This window comes from Oryx dammah, unplaced genomic scaffold, assembly GCF_014754425.2.
Source record: "Oryx dammah isolate SB20612 unplaced genomic scaffold, SCBI_Odam_1.1 HiC_scaffold_9, whole genome shotgun sequence".
NCBI classification, from domain to species: Eukaryota; Metazoa; Chordata; class Mammalia; order Artiodactyla; family Bovidae; genus Oryx; species Oryx dammah.
In genome coordinates this window covers 19,846,790-19,867,160 of record NW_024070193.1, presented here as the reverse complement: position 1 = coordinate 19,867,160, position 20,371 = coordinate 19,846,790, and the positions used below count along the sequence as shown (strand labels likewise).

General features: G+C 39.1%; 1 protein-coding gene across 1 annotated transcript in view; it reads left to right on the top strand.

The window, feature by feature from the left end:
* Positions 1-20,371, top strand: part of FHIT (fragile histidine triad diadenosine triphosphatase) — a 1,533,474-nt gene that overhangs the window by 421,980 nt on the left and 1,091,123 nt on the right. Inside the window, exon 3 of the mRNA XM_040246531.1 lies at positions 19,683-19,775. The gene's annotated coding sequence lies outside the window, so the exon portion shown is untranslated. The remainder of the gene's footprint in view (positions 1-19,682; positions 19,776-20,371) is intronic.

The window sequence follows — 20,371 nt, the reverse complement described above, 5'->3', positions numbered from 1 at the left end:
ATCTAATTAAAAGACGACAAAGATGCCTTCTAATTGTTCTAATAAATTATGTTAATACACAATGCATGCACTTACTTTTCAACAGGAATTAATTTAACAGATTGACAGCTTGTCCTTTACTGCCACAATCTTAAGTTTCATTTATCCTAAACAAGACAACTAAAAAGGATAATTAACCATTCAAAAATCTGTTAGGTCATTGAGAAAATCCAAGGTTCCATGTGGTACATATGGATGAAGAAATGGGTTTCAGGTTCTCTAGATAAAATAGTGACCTAAGAGAAAGAAGGGTAAAGTAAAGATCATTAGAATCTAAAGTCAAAATCAGAAACAGACTGTTGCAATGAAGGTAATGGACTTTTCATCTTTTTCCTGTATTATTAAGTATAGTGTTGCATGATAATGCAATGCCAACTCATGTAATTGTGTTTGCTTAGTTTTAGGCATTTTGCATAAATCTATTAGACATGATATTGTATATTGCATGTATGAGATGTTGCTCTTAGTAAGTAAGTGCTTAGTCACTCAATGGTGTCTGACTCTTTGCGACCCGATAGGCTGTAGGTAGCCCACCAGGCTCCTCTGTCCCTGAAATTTTCCTAGCAAGAATACTAGAATGGGTTGCCATTTCCTACTCCAGGGATCTCAGTAAAGTCATGTCATAAAATGAGCAAAAATTAAGGTGGTCACTTCTGATAGGCTACATGTTTTCTCCAAAAAAAAAAAAAAAAAAAAAACCCAGCCTCCCTGCTTATTTGAACATAATTCAGATTAGTTTGTTGCATAACTGTATAAGAAAGGCATCAAGGCAGTGTAGAAAAGGATGTCAAGAATGATACAATGGAAATAAAAACCTCTGTTGAGCATGGAGGGAAGCATATAGGTTAATTCCAGATCAATATGGCCACTTTACATAGTTCAAAACAGCAGATTCCTGGGTTGATTTGTGTTTTTCTTCCTTGACATAACAACCTTTGAAATGTAATTAACAAGCATATAGGTAGGAAGGAATCTTACATACCCAGATTGGAAAGTATTTCCAAAAAGGATGTTGTTGTTGTTGTTGTTCAGTTGTTAAGTTGTGTCTGACTCTTTGTGACCCCTTGGACTGCAGCATGCCAGGCTTCCCTGTTCTTCACTGTCTCCCAGAATTTGCTCAAATTCATGTCCATTGAGTCAATGATACCATCCAATCATCCTGTCCTGTTACCCCCTTCTCCTCCTCCCCTCGATCTTTCCTAGCATCACGGGCTTCTCCAGTGAGTCGGCTCTTCACATCAGGTGGCTGAAATATTGGAGCTTCAGCTTCAGTGTCAGTCCTTCCAAGGAATATTCAGGGTTGATTTTCTTTAGGATTGACTGGTTTGATCTCCTTGTAGTCCAAGGGACTCTCAAGAGTCTTCTCTAACACCATAGCTCAAAAGCATCAATTCTTTGGTGCTCAGCCTTCTTTATGGTCCAACTCTCACATCTGTACATGACCACTGGAAAAACCATAGCTTTGACTGGATAGACCTTTGTTGGCAAAGTGATAGCTCTACTTTTTAGTACGCTGTCTAGATTTGTCATTGCTTTCCTTCCAAGGAGCAAGTGTCTTTTAATTTCATGGAGGCAGTCACTATCCTCAGTGATTTTGGAGCCAGATAAAATAAAAAATATCCAGAAAGGATACTTTCTCACAAGTTAGGAAGTTTGGCACTGATTTTCCATATCTGAAGTTTTAAGCCATTCAAATCGTCAAGTTCATCAAAAAGTATGGAGCTGAAATACATGCAGATTCAAGTTTATACTTGCACCATAAAATAAATGGGAACTAAAACAAAATTATCTTTAATGGCAAAGAATGCAAACACTTTTCTTCCCATTTTGAAGAGAATTGGCCTAATAAACATCATGATTTTTGGCTCCTTACTCCCTGTCTGTTAGTATTCTAGTTCACGTCTTTATTTTGGGGGGATTTCTTTATGTGAACCGTTTTTAAAGTCTTTATTGAATTTATTACAATACTGTTTCTGTTTTAGATTTTGCTCTTTTGGCCACAAGGCATGTGAGACCTTAACTCCCCAACCAGTGACTAAACCAGCACCCCCTGCATTGGAAGGCAAAGTGTTACACCACTGGACCACCAGGGAAGTCCAGTGTCTTCATTTTCAGTGGGAAAATTTCATATGTTCTTTTTCCGTTTTAAAAAAGTTGGATATATTTTTTCAAGGCCATCAGGCTCTGATGAAGACTGAGAGCTGGAGAGTTCCTAACTGAAGTGTAGAACCCACACCACCAGGACTAAATTAGATCCAGTACCTGGTTGGATCTCATCTTTTTTAACTCCAAGGCAGGGACAATATCTGCCTCTGAGAGAAGGCATGGATATGGCACTCAGTTTTTTTTCTCACCTTCTTTTCTTTTTCTTTCCTTCCTTTTTAACTTTGAAACTTTCTTTTATTGTAGAAAAACATGAATATATAAAACATGCCATTTTAGCCATTTTAAAATATACAATTCAATATGTTAAACATGGAGGAGAAAATGGCAACCCATTCTATTATTCTCACCTGGGAAATCCCATGGACAGAGGAGCCTGGCAGGCTATGGTCCATGGGGTTGCAAAGAGTCAGACACAACTGAGCACACATGCAGAGTGTTAAACACGATAATTCTTTTAAATAATTGGACAGAAAAGAAAATGAGGCATTAGATAAGTACCTAGTATCACGTAGAGATGTTTTATTCTGCTTTTTATTTGTTTCTAACCTGTCTGAAATTATTTATCACCAAAAGTATGATGCCCACCTATATGAACCAGCAAAGAATTCCATCTCAATTCTAGAACAGACTCTAGATGCTCATAGCAGATGAGGAGGGAGAATGTGGCTGGGCAAAGGGTCAGCATAATAAATAAGTTGGGGAAAGTGGAAAAGTTCTTGTCTCTGAAGATCCCTTGGGCATTTCTAGAGCTCAGAACGTGAACTTGACACTCTGTGGATAAATATGATATTTTTTTCTCAGCTGCTGGCATTGGAAATTTTTTCACTCAGTAAATGATGCAAAATATATGTTAAGTAATGCTAAAGTTTTGACAAAAACTGACCAAAATCAGGGAATTAAAAGCTACAGGAAAGCTGAAACACTTGCTTAATATGCTGCCATCTAGCCATGATCTCATCCCTTGCTGCTTCATACATTGATCACAGAGACACTGAAATCATCTCCCAGTCAGGATGGAGCATGTTTACAGCAAGTTTAGAAGGCAGAGACGTGGTTGAGTCTTCTATTTTTATTGGCCATGAACACTCCCTATTGCATATAAACTAAATTTGATGATTATTAAAATAATGTTAATAATGCATTGAAAAGTTACCTTTTAAAAGGGTGGAACAGTAGGAATCTCTGCTTTGAATCTTATGTTCACCAGGTTCATCGTTTGGCAGCTCCCTGTGGAGCATAGGATAAAGTCTAAACTCCTTACTTAGAATGAAAACCACTATCACCGAAAACTAACCAAACTGATCACCTGAACCTCAGCCTTGTGTAATCAATGAAACTACGAACCATGACATGTAGGGCCACCCAAGACATATGGGTCATGGTGGAGAGTTCTGACAGAATATGGTCCACTGAAGAAGGGAATGGCAAACGACTTTAGTATTTTTGCCTTGAGAACCCCATGAATAGTATGAAAAGGCAAAAAGATATGACACTGAAAGATGAACTCCCCAGGTTGATAGTTGCCCAATATGCTACTGGAGAAGAGTAGAGAAAAAACCCCAGAAAGAATGAAGAGACGGAGCTAAAGCAAAAACAACACCCAGTTGTGGATGTGACTGGTGATGGAAGTAAAGTCTGATGCTGTAAAGAGCAATATTGCAGAGGAACCTGGAATGTTAGGTCCATGAATCAAGGCAAATTGGAAGTGGTCACACGGGAGGTGGCAAGAGTGAACATTGACATTTTAGGATTCAGTGAGCAAAAATGGACTGGAATGGACAAATTTATTCAGATGACCATTATATCTACTACTGTGGGCAAGAATCCCTTAGAAGAAGTGGAATAGCCATCATAGTTAACAAAAGAGTCTGAAATGCAGTACGTGAGTGCAGTCTCAAAAATGACAGAATGATCTCTGTTTCTTTCCAAGGCAAACCATTCAATATCACAGTAATCCAAGTCTATGCCCCAATCACTAATGCCAAATAAGCTGAAGTTAAATGGTTCTGTGAAGACCTACAAAACCTTCTAGAACTAACATGAAAAAAAGACGTCCTTTTCATTACAGGGGACTGGATGCAAAAGTAGGAAGTCAAGAGATACCTGGAGTAACAGGCAAGTTTGGCCTTGGAGTACAAACCAAAGCAGGTCAAAGGTACAGAGTTTTGCCAAAAAAAAGTGCACTGGTCATAGCAAACACCCTCTTCCAACAACACAAGAGAAGACTGTACACGTGGATATCACCAGATCGTCAGTACTGAAATCAGATTGATTATATTCTTTGCAGCAGGAGATGGAGAAGCTCTATACAGTCAGCAAAAACAAGACTGGGAGCTGACTGTGGCTCACATCATAAACTCCTTATTGCCAATTCAGACTTAAATTGAAGAAAGTAGACAAAACCACTAGACCATTTGGGTATGACTTAAATCAAATCCCTTATGATTATACAGTGGAAGTGACAAAGAGATTCAAGAGATTAGATGTGATAGACAGGTTGCCTGAAGAACTATTGACGGAACTTCATGACATTATACAGGAGGCAGTGATCAAGACAATCCCCAAGAAAAAGAAATGCAAAAAGGCAAAAGGGTTGTCTGAGGAGGCCTTAAAAATAGCTGAGAAAAGAAGTGAAATGCAAAGGAGAAAAGGAAAGATATACCCATCTGAATGCAGAGTTCCAAAGAATGGAGAGATAAGATAGCCTTCCTCAGTGATCAGTACAAGAAAATAGAGGAAAATAATAGAATGGGAAAGACAAGAAATCTCTTCAAGAAAATCAGAGATACCAAGGGAACATTTCACACAAAGATGGGCACAATAAAGGACAGAAATGGTATGGACCTAACAGAAGCACAAGATATTAAGAAGACAAGAATACACAGAACTATACAGAAAAGATCTTCATGACCCAGATCACCATGATGGTGTGGTCACTCACCTAGAGCCAGAGATTCTGGTGTCTGAAGTCAAGTGAGCCTTAGGAAGCATCACTGCAAACAAATCTAGTGGAGGTGATGGAATTCCAGTTGAACTGTTTGAAACCCTAAATGATGATGCTGTGAAAGTGTTGCACTCAATATGCCAGCAAATTTGGAAAACTCAGCAGTGGCCACAGAACTGGAAAAGGTCAGTTTTCATTCCAGTCCCAAAGAAAGGCAATACCAAAGAACGTTCCAACTACTGTGCAATTGCACTCATCTCACATGCTAGCAAAGTAATGCTCACAATTCTCCAAGTGAGGCTTCAAAAGTACGTGAACTGAGAACTTCTAGATGTCCGAGCTGGATTTAGAAAAGGCAGAGGAATCAGAGATCAAACTGCCAACATCTGTTGCATTATAGAAAAAGCAAGAGAGTTCCAGGAAAATATCTGCTTCTGCTTTACTGACTATGCTAAAGCCTCTGATTGTGTGGATCACAAGAAACTGTGGAAAATTCTTCAAGAGATGGGAATATCAGACCACCTGACCTGCCTCCTGAGAAATCAGTATTCAGGTCAAGAGGCAACAGTTAGAACCAGACATGGAATAAAGGACTAGTTCCAAATTGGGGAAAGAGTACATCAAGGCTGTATACTGTCACTCTGCTTATTTAACTTATATGCAGAGTACATCATGCAAAATGTGGGGCTGGATGAAGCACAAGCTGGAATCAAGATTGCCAGGAGAAATATCAATAACCTCAGATATGCAGATAACACCACCCTTTTGGCAGAAAGCGAAGAAGAACTAAACAGCCTCTTGATGAAAGTGAAAGAGGAGAGTGAAAAAGCTGGCTTAAGGCTCAACATTCAGAAAACTAAGATCATGGTGTCCGGTCCCATCACTTCATGACAAATAGATTGATTGGGAAACAGTGGAAACAGTGACAGACTTTATTTTTTTGGGCTCCAAAATCACTGCAGACGGTGACTGCAGCCATGAAATTAAAAGATGCTTTCTTCTTGGAAAAAGCTATGACCAACCAAGACAGCATATTAAAAAGCAGAGACATTACTTTGCTGACAAAGGTGCGTCTAGTCAAGGCTATGATTTTTCCAGTAGTCATGTATGAATGTGAGAGTTGAACTATAAAGAAAACTGAGCACCAAAGAATTGATGCTTTTGAACTGTGGTGTTGGAGAAGACCACAGTGGACTGCAAGGAGATCAAACTGGTCAAACCTAAAGGAAGTGAAAGTGAAAATTGCTCAGTCCTGTCTGACTCTGCAACCCCATGGACTGTAGCCCGCCAGCTCCTCTGTCCTTAGAATTCTCCAGGCCAGAATACTGGAGTGGGTCAGCCTTTCCCTTCTCTAGCGGATCTTCCCAACACAGGGATTGAACCCAGGTCTCTGGCATTGCAGGCGGATTCTTTACCAGCTGAGCCACAGGGGAAGCCCAACCTAAAGGAAATCACTCCTGACTATTCATTGGAAGGACTGATGCTGAAGCTGAAACTCCAATATTTTGGCCACCTGATGAGAAGAGCTGACTCATTGGAAAAGACCCTGATCCTGGGAAAGATTGAAGGCTGGAGGAGAAGGGATGACAGAGGATGAGATGGTTGGATGTCATCACCGACATCAGTTTGAGCAATCTCTGGGAGCTGGCAATAGACAGGGAAGCCTGTCATGCTGCAGTCTATGGGGTCGCAAAGAGTCGGACATGACTGATTGAACGAACTGAACTGAGGGTCCCCCTCGGTCCCTCCTTTACCTATCTTCCTACTTTATCTTTCTTTGCTTCTCCAGACATGCTGTACTTCATCCTGGCATTCAGTTCAGTTCGCTTCAGTCACTCTGGAAAAACCATAGGTTTGACTAGATAGACCTTTGTTGTCTCTGCTTTTTAACATGCTGTCTAGGTTGGTCAAAGCTTTTCTTCCAAAGAGCAAACATCTTTTAATTTCATGGCTGCAGTCACCATCTACAGTGATTTTGGAGCCCCCCCAAAATAAAGTCTCACTGTTTCCATTGTTTCCCCATCTATTTGCCATGAAGTGATGAGACCAGATGTCATGATCTTAGTTTTCTGAATGTTGAGTTTTAAGACAACTTTTTCATTCTCCTCTTTCACTTTCATCAAAAGAGTTTTTAGTTCTTCGCTTTCTACCATAAATGTGGTGTCATTTGTGTATCTGAGGTTATTGATATTTCTCCTGGCAATCTTGATTCCAGCTTGTGCTTCATCCAGCCCAGCATTTCTCATAATGTACTCTGCATATAAGTTAAATAAGCAGGGTGAATGTATACCACCTTGATACACTGCTTTCCTGATTTGGAACCAGTTTGTTATATACAGATTTCTCAGGAGGCAGGTAAGGTGGTCTGGTATTCCCATCTCTTGAAGAATTTTCCACAGTTTGTTGTGATCCACATAGTCATAGGCTTTGGCATAGTCAATAAAACTCTCTCTGCAACTCTCTTGCTTTTTCTATGATGCAACATATGTTAGCAATTTGATCTCTGGTTCCTCTGCCTTTTCTAAATCCTGCTTGAATATCTGGAAGTTCACAGCTCACGTACTGTTGGAGCCTGGCTTGAGTGATTTTGAGCATTACCCTTCTCACGGGAAAACTAAGTCTTATATGTTCTGTGAAAATTACCTCAAAATATATAATGGACTTAAATATAAAACATGAAGCTATAAAACTTTTAGAAGAAAACATAAGAGAAAATCCTTGGGATCCAGTAGTAGGCAAAGAGTTCTTAGATTTGACATTAGGGTACAATTCATAAAAGGAAAACAATATGATGTATTAGATATCATCAGAATTAGAACTTGTGCTCTCTAAAAGACCGTGATTGTTGTTGCTGCTGTTCAGTCACTTAAGTCATTTCTGACTCTTTGTGGCTCCATGGATGCAGCAGGCCTGGCTCCTCTGTCCACTGTCTCCCATAGTTTGCTCACATTCATGTCCATTGAGTCAGTGATGCTACCTAACCATCTCATCCTCTGCCTCCCCATTCTCCTTTTGCCTTCAGTCTTTCTCAGCATCAGGATCTTTTCCAATGAGTCAACTCTCCACAAAAGGTGGCCAAAGTATTCAGTCTCAAAATCTGTCCTTCTGGTGAACATTCAGGGATGATTTTCTTTAGGATTTACTGACACCTTCCGACCTGGGAGGGGTTCATCTTTCAGTGTCATATCTTTTTGCTTTTTCACACTGTTCATGGGGTTCTGGAAGCAAGAAGACTGGAGCGGGTTGCCATCTCCTTCTCCAGTGGACCACATTTTGTCAAAACTCTTCACCATGACTCGTCCATCTTGGGCGGCTCTGCATGGAGTGGCTCATAGCTTCACTGAGTTACAGCAAGGTTATGATCCAGGAAGGGGAAAAGACCCTGATAAGAGGATCAGAAGACATATACAAAGCACATATCTGACAAAGGACTAGTATCTAAATTATATAAAGACCTCTCAAACTCAGCAGTAAAAAAAAAAAAAAATCCAGTTAGAAATCACGAAGAGATATTTCACTAAAGAGGTTTTATAGAAGGCAAGTAAGCACATCAAACTATGTTCAACATTATTAGCCATCAGGGAAATGTAAATTAAAACCACAGTGATACATCACTATAGACCTACTTTACTGGCTTTAAAAAAATGTTGACCACACCAAATGCTAATGAGGATACAGACAAACTGGATATATTGCTGCTGAGAATGTGACATGGTAACAGGACTCTCGGAAATGGTTTCGCAGTTTCTTATCAAACTAAGTATTCACTTATTTATCCTGAGGAAATGAAAATGTATGTTCACATAAAACTTGTGCATGAATGTTCATAGTAGATTTATTTGTAATAGCCCAAAACTGGAAACAACACAGATGACCTATATTGGGTGAATGGATAAAAAAACAGTAGTATATCCACACCATGGAGGCTTTACTCAGCAATGCGTTACTGATACATGAAACTAACTACTTGGTGCAATCTTTGGGTATTTAGACTATAGGGGAAAAAGCCAATCCCCAAAGATTACATATTGTATGATTCCATATATATTGCATTCTTCAAATAAGAAAACTATATAAATGAAGAACAGATTTGTGGTTGTCAAGGCTTAAGGAAGTGTGAGGTGGGAAGAATGCGTGTGGCTATAAAAGGGCAGTATAAGGATGGCTGTGGTGATGAAAATATTTTGTATCTTGACTGTATTCAAGTCAGTATTCTGCTACTGTACTGTAGATTTGCAAGATGTTACCATTGGGAGAAATTGGGTAAAGAGTACTTCAAATCTCTGTAGTTTTTTCTAACAACTTACATGTAAATCTACAAATACCTCAAAATGAGAAGTTTAATTAAAAAGAGGACTCAGAAAAAGACCCCAGTATGATGACAGTAGCATTTCAAATAAAATCAAATGGTACTCTAAGAACAAATCAAAAGAAGTCAAGATATAAAGAGAATCTTCCGACCCAGGGAACTGAACCTGGGTCTCCTGCATTGCAGGTGGATTCTGTACCATCTGAGCTACCAGGGAAGCTCATAAATATTAAAACTGGCAGAAACAAACAAAAAAAAACCACCTTGAATTTCTTTATAGCAGGAAAAAGTCACACACACAAAAGAGAAGGCAAATTATGGGAAGAAAAGTGTAATATACTATGACAAAAAAAAGACTGCTCAAATATAACAAAGAATGTGTTTCATTGGAAAAATATGCAAAATCAAAAAATAAAAGTTAAAAAAATAAAAGGGGGAATATGTGAACAAAAAGAATTGAGGAGAAGATAACAGTGTAATTGTAGAAGCTGCCTTAAAAGTTCAAAGACTGATTTAGAAGGGATAAAAAGGTGAAATTTGTACAGATTCCAGAAGGGGTCAGGAATTAGTGGCATTAGAAATCTATGAAAGTAGGAGTGAAGGAATGTAAAAAAGAATGTTGAGAAAACAATAAATAATCATTAGATCCCCAGAGTCGCTGACTAACCTGAATAGCCTGGGAACTGTCCCTCTTCCCCTCCCTCCATGCTGGAGAAGGTGAAGCGCAGGGTCTGTGCTGGGGGTCACTGTGCATAGGTAAGGACAGAGCTATGAAGATGAAAACGGGGATCAAGTGAAAGTCTGTATAGTGGGGCTACTGCTCTTTCCCACATGTGGATCCCAGAACAGTGGCACTCAGGCAGGAGCCTGGAAAACACTTTTCTGGGGACTTTGACCAGCCCAAGAAAAGAACTAAAATACCAACCAGGAAGCCAGTCACTCTAGTCCTGCATTGTCCACTATGGTAGCCACTGGCAGCATGTGGCTGCTGAACATTGAAACATGGTTTGTCTAACTTGAGATGGGTTGTAAATGTACAACGTATTAAGAATTTTGAGTATTTCATTTATGCATGCGTGCATACTGAGTCGCTTCAGTTGTGTCTGACTCTTTGTGACCCTATGGACTGTAGCCCGCCAGTCTTCTCTGTCCATGGCATTTTCCAAGCAAGAACATTGGAGTGGGTTGCCCTGCCTTCCTCCGGGGGATCTTCCCGACCCATGAATATAGTCCGTCTCTGACGCCTCTTGCATTGCCAAGTGCGTTCTTTACCACTACTGCCACCTGGAAAGCCCTTCTTCGCTTATATGTAAATGTAAAATGTCTTGTTAGTTTTCATTTCATGTTGAAATATTTTTATATACAGGGCTAAATAAAATATCTTAGTAAAATAAATTTTCATAAGAGACTGAGTTTCTCCCAGACTGAAAGCAGAAAAGCAGCTTTTATGGAACTATGGTGATTTTATAAGTAAAATGAAAGTAATAAGATATCAACATGAAGGGAGAAATCAGACAGGATATAGAGAACAAAACAAATCTTAGCTATATATGTGCATGCGTGTATGTGGCATATGTGATGTATCACTCTCTAGCTAGTTCCTATTGATGTCAGATTTTTTTTTTCTAATTTTCTGACTGCCAGAAGGCAGTCATATATGATAACGGAGGCAAGATATGATAATGGGAAAAACTCAGGTTCTGAAGTGACTTTGTGTCCCAGGAGAGCTGCTTCTTCTCTAAAGCCATGGATCCTCAGATAACACTGCTTTCTTTACAGGCTGTCCTAAAGCTTAGAGACAATACTAGAGCTACATGGACTGAAGCCCGCCAGGCTCCTCTGCCCATGAAATTCTCCAGGCAAGAATACTGGAGTGGGTAGCCATTCCCTTCTCCAGGGCATCTTCCCAAGCCACATATCAAATCCGGGTCTCTTGCATTGCAGCCAGATTCTTTACTATCTGAGCCACCAGGGAAGCCTAATAATAATGACAGCTAAAATTAACACAAGGCTTATTATGTGTCTGGGACTTAGCCTTTTTCACACATTAAATCATGCAATCACAGTGACCTAAAGAATATAATTATTTTTATTCCTGTTTTGCAGATGTGGAAACAGAGGCAAAAACAATTACCTGACTTAAATCATAGTAACTAAACTGCAAATCTGGGATTCCAATCCAGACAGACTGACTCCCTCAAGAAATCAGATGTATTGCATATAGGACACATATTGATACACCAAGGACCTTTGCTATTTCCCCAAATATACGTTAATCCCACCCAGAGTTCAAGATAAATTCAGGAGAACAGAACAATCCATATAGATATCCAAGTGGTTTGATCCTTGGGTTGGGAAGATACCCTGGAGAAGGGAATGGCTACCCACTCCAGTAAGCAGAGGATCCATGGCTTAGGGAAGAAGCTGCTCTCCTGGGCCACAAAGTCACTTCAGAACCTGAGCTTTTTATCATATCTTGCCTCATAAATTTTAGCACCTCATTGCTGATAGAAACCTTTTAGATCATCTTAAGAAGTTACTGAACTTTCTGCAGAATGGGTCATTAAAGGCTGGGCTTTGGGGTCAGGGAGTCTTGTGTTCAAATCCTCATTCCACCACTCAGGACTGTGGGATCCACTTGGACAAGATACTCAGCTCTATGAGAACTTCTCAGGCTGTAATAAGGGCTATATAGCTAATGTATGGTAGGTCTTTGGCATGCTATATGTTGTGTGATCATTAATTTTTCATGATTATGATTTTCATTATAAATGTAATCTAAGTCTCAGAGCTAGTTATTTGTGGACATGTAACTGAAACTCTAGTGGGTCTTTTATTCAGTGCTTTCTCTTCCCTACTTTGCTATCTAATTGGTTAGTTTTCATTCATCCTTTTAAAATCTACATTTATAAAGTCAGAGCTGTTAGTGAAGATTTTATAAGAACACTTTCCAAGAGGTTTTTTTTTTTTTTTTTGAACTGCCAAGTCCAGAGATTTAGGATGTAGCTTGGTGCTGAAGTAATTGGCTCTCTTAGTCTTGAGTTATAAGAAGTTCCCTTTCAGAGTGTAAGGTTGAGAACCATGAGAGGAACTCTCACATTTTGGTAATTGCTTTAAGGAATAACTTGCCTTAAAAAAAAAATGTTATTCAGCTATAATTCCTTCCTTCCCTCACCTTGACGTTTTGAGAATCTCCTTATTATATATCTCTACCAGCTTGTTTTTTGAGTTTCCCCTTTTAACTATTTCCTCAAGTACAATCCCTTAATATTATTTTCTTTTCAGCTTATCAACTGGTTGGAAAAGTGATATACTTTTTAGTACTGCAGAGTTTCTGAGGACTGTAGAAATGATCCAATCTTAGGAGAATATAGAAATGATTTAATCTTAGGTGAATACAGGAATGATTTAATTTTCTACCTGTCAAAGAACTGAAGCATTATGAAACTGGCCTTAGCCAGCTACTTGAAGCAAGCTGTACACTCTTTGGTGCTGTTATATCACATCAACAGACAGTTCATGATCAGAGGTTAATTCAGAAACTCTCATTAGTATGTCAAGCTAAGAACTGGGATGAGATGTTTTAATACCTCTTGAATGCAACATTTGTGTGTATGTATATGTGTGTGTGAGAGAATGGGGTGGATTTAGCTATAAATAAGACTGAACGCCACAATGCTCTGATATTGATAAAGTGGGTGTCTTCTAAATTTCTTTTAAATGTATTCCTCCTCTTCCTGGTAGTTAACCAGACAGATTATAGTTCAGTTATCCCAATGGGGAGTTTTAAATCAAAAGGACTAACAGGTCCCCCCCCCCCGCCCCAACATAAGTGAGAGAACACCAGGAAATAGAATTACAAATATATTTCCATTTTGTCATAAAGAAACTTAACATTTTCCCTGTTACTTAGATATCAGTTTAAACTATGACATTTCTGTTGTTTTGACTAGCACTAAAGTAAGAGAGAGAGATGTTCTATTACAGGGACCTTATTGCCTGAAATAAATCTCTCAGGATACTTTGACATTCTCTTACGATGCTCTTTTTGTGGTCTCCATGGTTCTTCTCTTTGGTTATTGCAATGTTTGACAAGTGACAAACATGCTAAATTTTTCCCCTACTTTTTTGAGCTCTCCCTCTCAAACTGAAAATTAGAGTGAAGTAGGCACATTTCAGGGCTTCCCTGGTGGCTCAGCTGGTAAAGAATCCGCCTGCAATGCAGGAGACCTGGGTTGCGAAGATCTGGAGAAGGGAACAGCTACCCACTCCAGTATTCCGGCCTAGAGAATTCCATGGACTGTACAGTCCATGGGGTTGAAAAGAGTCGGACATGACTGAGCGACTTTCACTTCACTAGGCAAGTTTCAGTTCCTCCCATCCCCTATAATGGAACCCATGTTGAGCCAGGAAAGCTGTGTATTCAACATTGATCCATGCATCAGTCCAAAGTTATTAAGTGCTTTCCATTCAACATCTGTGTGAGATGCTATGAAAACTGCAAACAGCACCTTGAACAATTCCAGACCTCAGAAACCTCCCCTTATTTTCCACCTTTAGTTTCCCTTCCCTCCTCTCTTTTAGCCAACTTCCCAAAGAATTTGAAGCTGTTTACTAAATTAAAGGTAATGTGCAAATAATAAAATAACCATAAGACAGAACTGTGATCATCTTTACTAGTATGAACCCATGGGATGGAAGAACTAAATTTGGTTGTAAGTTTCCTGGTCTCTAAGGCAGAAAGGGAATTACTAATTTACGTAGCCTTCTTTGTCTGACCAGAGAAAGCATCATAGTTTTTCACTCTGGTAGAATATCTTTGGGATCAAAACTGAAGGTGGAATTTACTGGTTTACAAAGTGAACATTGACTTTAGCACAGTTTTCAAACTGAGGAATAAGTATGGGGAGGAAAGATTTAGGGCATGAGTTCATATCTATCTTGCTTACTGTTATGTTCCAGGGCTCAGCACAGGTGCCCAGTGCCAAGTAGTTATTGGAGACTGTTGTTATTTTAGTCATTAAGTCATGTCCAACTCTTAGCAAGCCTGGACTGTAGCTCTCCAGGCTCCTCTATCCATGGGATTTCTCAGGCAAGAATACTGGAGTGGGTAGCCATTTCCTCCTCCAGAGGATCTTTCCAACCCAGGGATTGAACCTTTGTCTCCTGCATTAGCAGGCGGATTCCTTACTCCTGAGCCACTTGAGAAGCCCCAGGTAGTGGAGGTATAGTTCGTCAATTTAAATGGGCCATTCAATGGATGATTTTGCGCTGACTTTCAGCAACAATGAAGATAATACTCTGCCCCTGAATGTTGTATTCTCTCTCCCTAGAAAGCCATACTTCAGTTCTCACATTAAATCCAACTTCGTTTGTTTTAGTATCTCTGAAAAGGATCTGCTTCTTTCCTCTGGAGCTCTTCCCGCAGGTGGAAAATACTCACTCCCTGTGGGACTGTTTGACTACTGTTTGTCTCCTCTAGTAGGCTCCAGAAGGCCTAGATCACATTTGATTTTGATCACCTTCATACCCCAGCCTGTATCATAGAGTCTGGCACTTACTAGATACTCATTAAATACTTTGTTAAGTGAATGAAAGTCACTAATTACCAAACAGCATGGTGGGTTGTGTTTTTAATGAACTTTCAATGAAAATGAGGATAATGGATGAAAACGAGGATACTGTTAAATATAATAATGAGAATACTGTTAAACAGAATAATAATGATGCTGATGCTTTAAAAAAAAAAGGTGATGGTAGCTACTTCTGTTAAATTCTAACTATGTTCCAGGCCCTTTACATAAAATGTACCCCTTATAGCTCAATGAGGAAGGCAAAATTATTCGCTGCATTTTACCAACGAGGAAAATGAGCATTAAAGGAGATTGATGACTCCGATAAAGTCATGCACTTAATTGGCTGGTGGAGCCCAGGATTCAAATGAACATTCTTAACCACCATGCAAAATTGTTCTCCCTATGCTATTTTACTAAAGCATCCTCTGGTTTATGATCTGGAGGAACAAATTGATAGTGTCCTCATGTGTCCTGAGCAGTGTGATAAGTTACCTTGTGACATCAACTCAAAATAGCAACAGTTTTCTATCACTTCATTGTGAGGCCTCCACCCTGTTTTTAGCCAGGAGGAAAAAAAAAAAAAAAAGCAACAACAGTATAGAATGAGGGGCCATAAGATTCTTTATTTTCATTTTCAGAGCATTGGAGCGGGATTTTTATTTTTTCCCCACCAATTTTCTTTGGTGCACCACCCCCTTGGTTAATGTCCATTGCTGCAGTTCTGTTAATAAGGAGTTATCACATATTTCATTTGTTCATTTGAAAATCCAATGTTTATTGCATGCAGAGCAGCCACATTATTGTAAGTACTTGCTCAGACAAATTAAATGATTCCATGTAGTAGCTCTGCAAAGCCTGATTTCCATGTGTGGAATCATGTTTATCATCACCCAATTTCAAAGGGACAAAATAGCACATTTACATTGGTAACTCTTTTATAACATTCCCTTTCTACATTATGTGTTTGTTTTGTTGTTAGACACCAACCCAAATCCCTTCTTCCAGGATGACACACACAAAAGGATGGCAATATTTAAATATTAGGGCTGTGATGGCATGTCCAGCATTGACTTGGTGCCTTCTGCCCTCATGGGTGCATTATGTAGATACAGGGATTGCCAAACTTTCCTTTAAGAGTTTAGCTAACTGATTCTTCAAGAACTTAAGGTCTCTCAAGGAAGTGTACATAGAAGGCATTTTTCAACACAGTATCGGCCCAGGAGGAAGCATTGAATCTTCTGGGGCTTTCACTTCATGATTACTGAACTTTCCTGCAAGCTTTTTTTTTTTCCTCCACAGATTTCTCCCTCCAGGAAGAGAAGGAACGTTCTTTGCAATTCTAGCCTCTTTAAAGAATGACCTCCTCACCTCAAAGAGGGTCTTTTGGTATTACTGGTAGAAATGAATTATCTTAAAGCTAACTTTTATTTTAAAGCAAAAATTACGTTTTGGAGGGGGGAGAATTTAATTTCAAACCCTAGAACATATAAGGTTAATGGCAAACTCACTTCAAGTAGAGAAATATAAAAAGCAAAATTGCTCAGTCGGCTGAAGAACTAATCAAGCATATTGTTCCCTTGATTCTATAAAATTACAGCGAACCTTTTAGAAAGGTTGAAAAGATGTCCAAGGTGTGCCCTCAGTTTACTTGGTCTGTAAATGCATGTTGCCTCTTGCCAGAGGCGCTGGTATGTGCTAAAGGCGGTCTCCTGGCTAAGGGCTGTCTTTCCAAATGACAGATGGTTCCCTCTACTGGCTGAACTTAAATTCAGTCCTCTGAGCTGAGCCAACCAGGGAGGAATCACCATCCTTCTCACTGATAATGAAACCAGTTTTGAGTTTCATCCTTAAAGAAACCACCCACCCGAGGGCAGTTTAAGTGCACACAGGAACTGGTGATGGACTTCTTTCTTCCCATCTCCTTCTCCCCTCCCTCCTTTCTTCCTCCCTCCCTTTCCCTTTACTTCCTTTATTTCGAGAAAAAAGTAAAGATACAGGCAAGCCCAAAAGGTAGTGTAATAAGCATCTGTATTTCTACTATCTAAAAAGAAGCATCTGTTTATGTTTAGTCAGATTTACTTCCAGTTTGTGTGTTTGTTTCTTTTCAAAGCAATTATTGATGAAACCAAATTCTTTGTTAAGTACCACATCTGGCTTTCCTTCCACTCTTTGCTCTCTCAGCTGTCTACCAAAAGTTCCCTACCATAAATTTAGGATGTTTTTAACTAGTGTATTTTTTATATTTTTTATGCATACACATATATATACCAACAACCAATATACACTATTTTGTTTGAATATTTAATGTTTAAATCTCTCCTTGTTGCTTTTTTACCATCACAGTATTTACAAAAATTAGCTGCAGTGATGCCATAAAAATCAATTGATCAATTTTAACAGCTCCATAATATTCCATCCTATACATATGGTGCATTTTATTGACCTATTCCATTTCCAGTGCAACTTTTAGATCATTTCCAAAGTTTGCTGTACAAGAACAAAAACACTTCAGTATTATTTTGGTATATGTCTTCTTGTGTCCATGTTGCTTGAGTCCAGTATACCCTGTAGGAAGAATAAGTATACCATAGGATATTGTAGTGTTACTTTTGATAAATATAATGAAACTGCTCACCAGAAAGATATACCAGTTCATGATTTGGCCAGAGGTAAACTAGAGTATTATGCTAATTTTTTCCCTACATCTTAGGCAACACTGACTTTTGCCTACCTTTTCCATGTTTGCTATTCTAACAAAATAAAAATGGAATTCCGTTAATATAATATGCATTTTACTCTAGTGATTCTGAGCTTTTTTTAATGTTCACTGTTCATTGAGATTTCTTCTTTGAACAACCACTTTTTCCTATATGTTTGTTCATCTTTTTTCTTGATTTTAGTAGTTCCTTATATGTTTTGGTTACTTATTCTCTGTCTGTTTCATGTTCTTTGTTGTTCAGTTGCTAAGTCGTGTGCGACTCTTTGCGACCCTATGAACTGCAGCATGCCAGGCTTCCCTGTCCTTCACTGTCTCCCAGAATTTGCTCAATTCATGTCCATTGAGTCAGTGATACCATCCAAGCACCTAATCCTCTGTGGCCCTCTTCTTCTCCTGCCCTCAATCTTTCCCAGGTTCAGGGTCTTTTCCAGTGAGTTGACTCTTGGCATCAGGTGGCCAAATATTGGATCTTTAGCTTCAGCATCAGTCCTTCCAATGAATATTCAGAGTTGATTTCCTTTAGGATTAACTGATTTGATTTCCTTGCTGTCCAAGGGACTCTCAGGAGTCTTCTCTAGCATCACATTATGAAAGCATCAGCTCTTGGCACTCACTCTTCTTTATGGTCCCACTGTCAAATCTGTACATGACTACTAGAAAAACTATAGCTTTGACTATATGGACTTTGTCAGCAAAATGATGTCTCTGCTTTTTAATACTCTGTCTAGGTTGGTCTTAACTTTTCTTCCAAGGAGCAAGCATCTTTTAATTTCGTTGCTGTAGTCACTGTCCACAGTGATTTTGGAGCCCAGGAAAATAAAGTCTGTCACAGTTTCCACTTTTTCCCATCTATTTGCCATGAAGTGATGGGACTGGATGCCATGATCTTTGTTTTTTGAATGCTGAATTTTAAGCTGGCTTTTTCACTCTTCTCTTTCACCTTCATCAAGAGGCTCTTTAGTTCCTCTTCACTTTCTGCCATTAAAATGGTATCATCTACATATCTGAGGTTGTTGATATTTCTCCTGGCAGTCTTGATTCCAGCTTGTGCTTCATCCAACCCAGCGTTTCTCATGATGTACTCTGCATATAAGTTAAATAAACATGGTGACAATATACAGCCTTCATATACTCCTTTTCCAATTTTGAACCAGTCCATTTTCCCATGTTCCAAGAACAGTTCTAAGTGTTGCTTCTTGACCTGCATACAGGTCCCTAACATGTGCCAGGAAATTGTGCATGGTGTTTTATCCAAATTAAAAAAATATATTATCTTTATAAATATACCCTTCATATATATATTATTATGCCCATTTGACAGAAGTGAAAAGTGAGGCTCAATGGAGTTCAGCAGATATATAAGACACAGAGATAGTGAAATGCATTACTAGAATTCAAACTCAGGCTAGTAGGACCACAAACCTTTGTTCCTTCTGTTGTCAGATTCCTTCTGATTCTCATGGACACTAGGATTTCAAAAGAAAGTAGGTAAACTGACCCGCAAAGTACCCTTCAGAATGGCCAGATGATTTGGCATAGACCACCACAAAACCAGAGGGGTACTCTTGCTCACAGTTTGGCAGGTTGGCTTCATCTTTCTGCAAAATGGAAAACCCCAGTGGCAGTACTGGCTGATTATGAAGAGGGTCAAATAACAATGCAGCTAGAACAGCCCAGGACAGACTAGACGTGGAAGATGGAATTTCAGAGCACCATTCTGCCTCTTCCTTTATGTGATCTTGTAGGGGTCAGTGCAGACCAATGACAATACTTAGACATTATACATGTGCCTTTATTCTACCCTTTCAACAGTACCAATGCAGTCCTGTTTGCTCAGTATTCATGCTGAATGTCCCTAATGAAGCTGTACCTAAAAGCCACCTGGATCACTGCAGAAATGATCATCTGAATTTCTCTTTTCTGATGTAGGTATTCCAGGACTGCCAACCTGCCAACAGCCTCTGGAGAAACTCTGCGCACCCTTCTGTTGAGCACTCTGAGGAAGTAACAGTCTTCAGACAGGTAGTGTTTACTTAATTTCAGATTTTTTTCATAGAATTAGGCATACCTGACTTACTATGGACATCTGTATCATAGCAGTAAGATTCCTATGTACACATAAAATAGAACTCTTAAAATGGTAGAATTTCAGGGCTCGATTTCCTTAGAGAATTTACCCTCTCCTGACTTCTATTTGTAGCTGCCATTTAAAACTCAGGGTATAAATATTATGTCAGTTAAATAAGGAGTGATGACTTTACTTTTTAAAGAAAAGATTACATTCCCTTTTATGAAATGTAGTATAACTGTTACCTGATTGACATCTATTATATTATTCTCCCCCCACCAGACAGTTACACATATTTAATAATTTTTATGTGTAAAAAGTAAGGTTAAACAGTTACATAGTCAAGTTGTTAGGCTTTGCATGGTTTTGAGAATGATCCTGGAGATGAGATGGCATTAGTAGTGGCAGGAGGTCACATCTGACATGAAATGTACCTCCTAAAATGGCAAGGGATTGTTCTTGGTCAGAGGAAGTTCTAGTGGCATTTGCTGGGACAGTGAAGAATATATCTTACAAAAAAGACTTGAGGACAGGACAAAGTAATTACTCA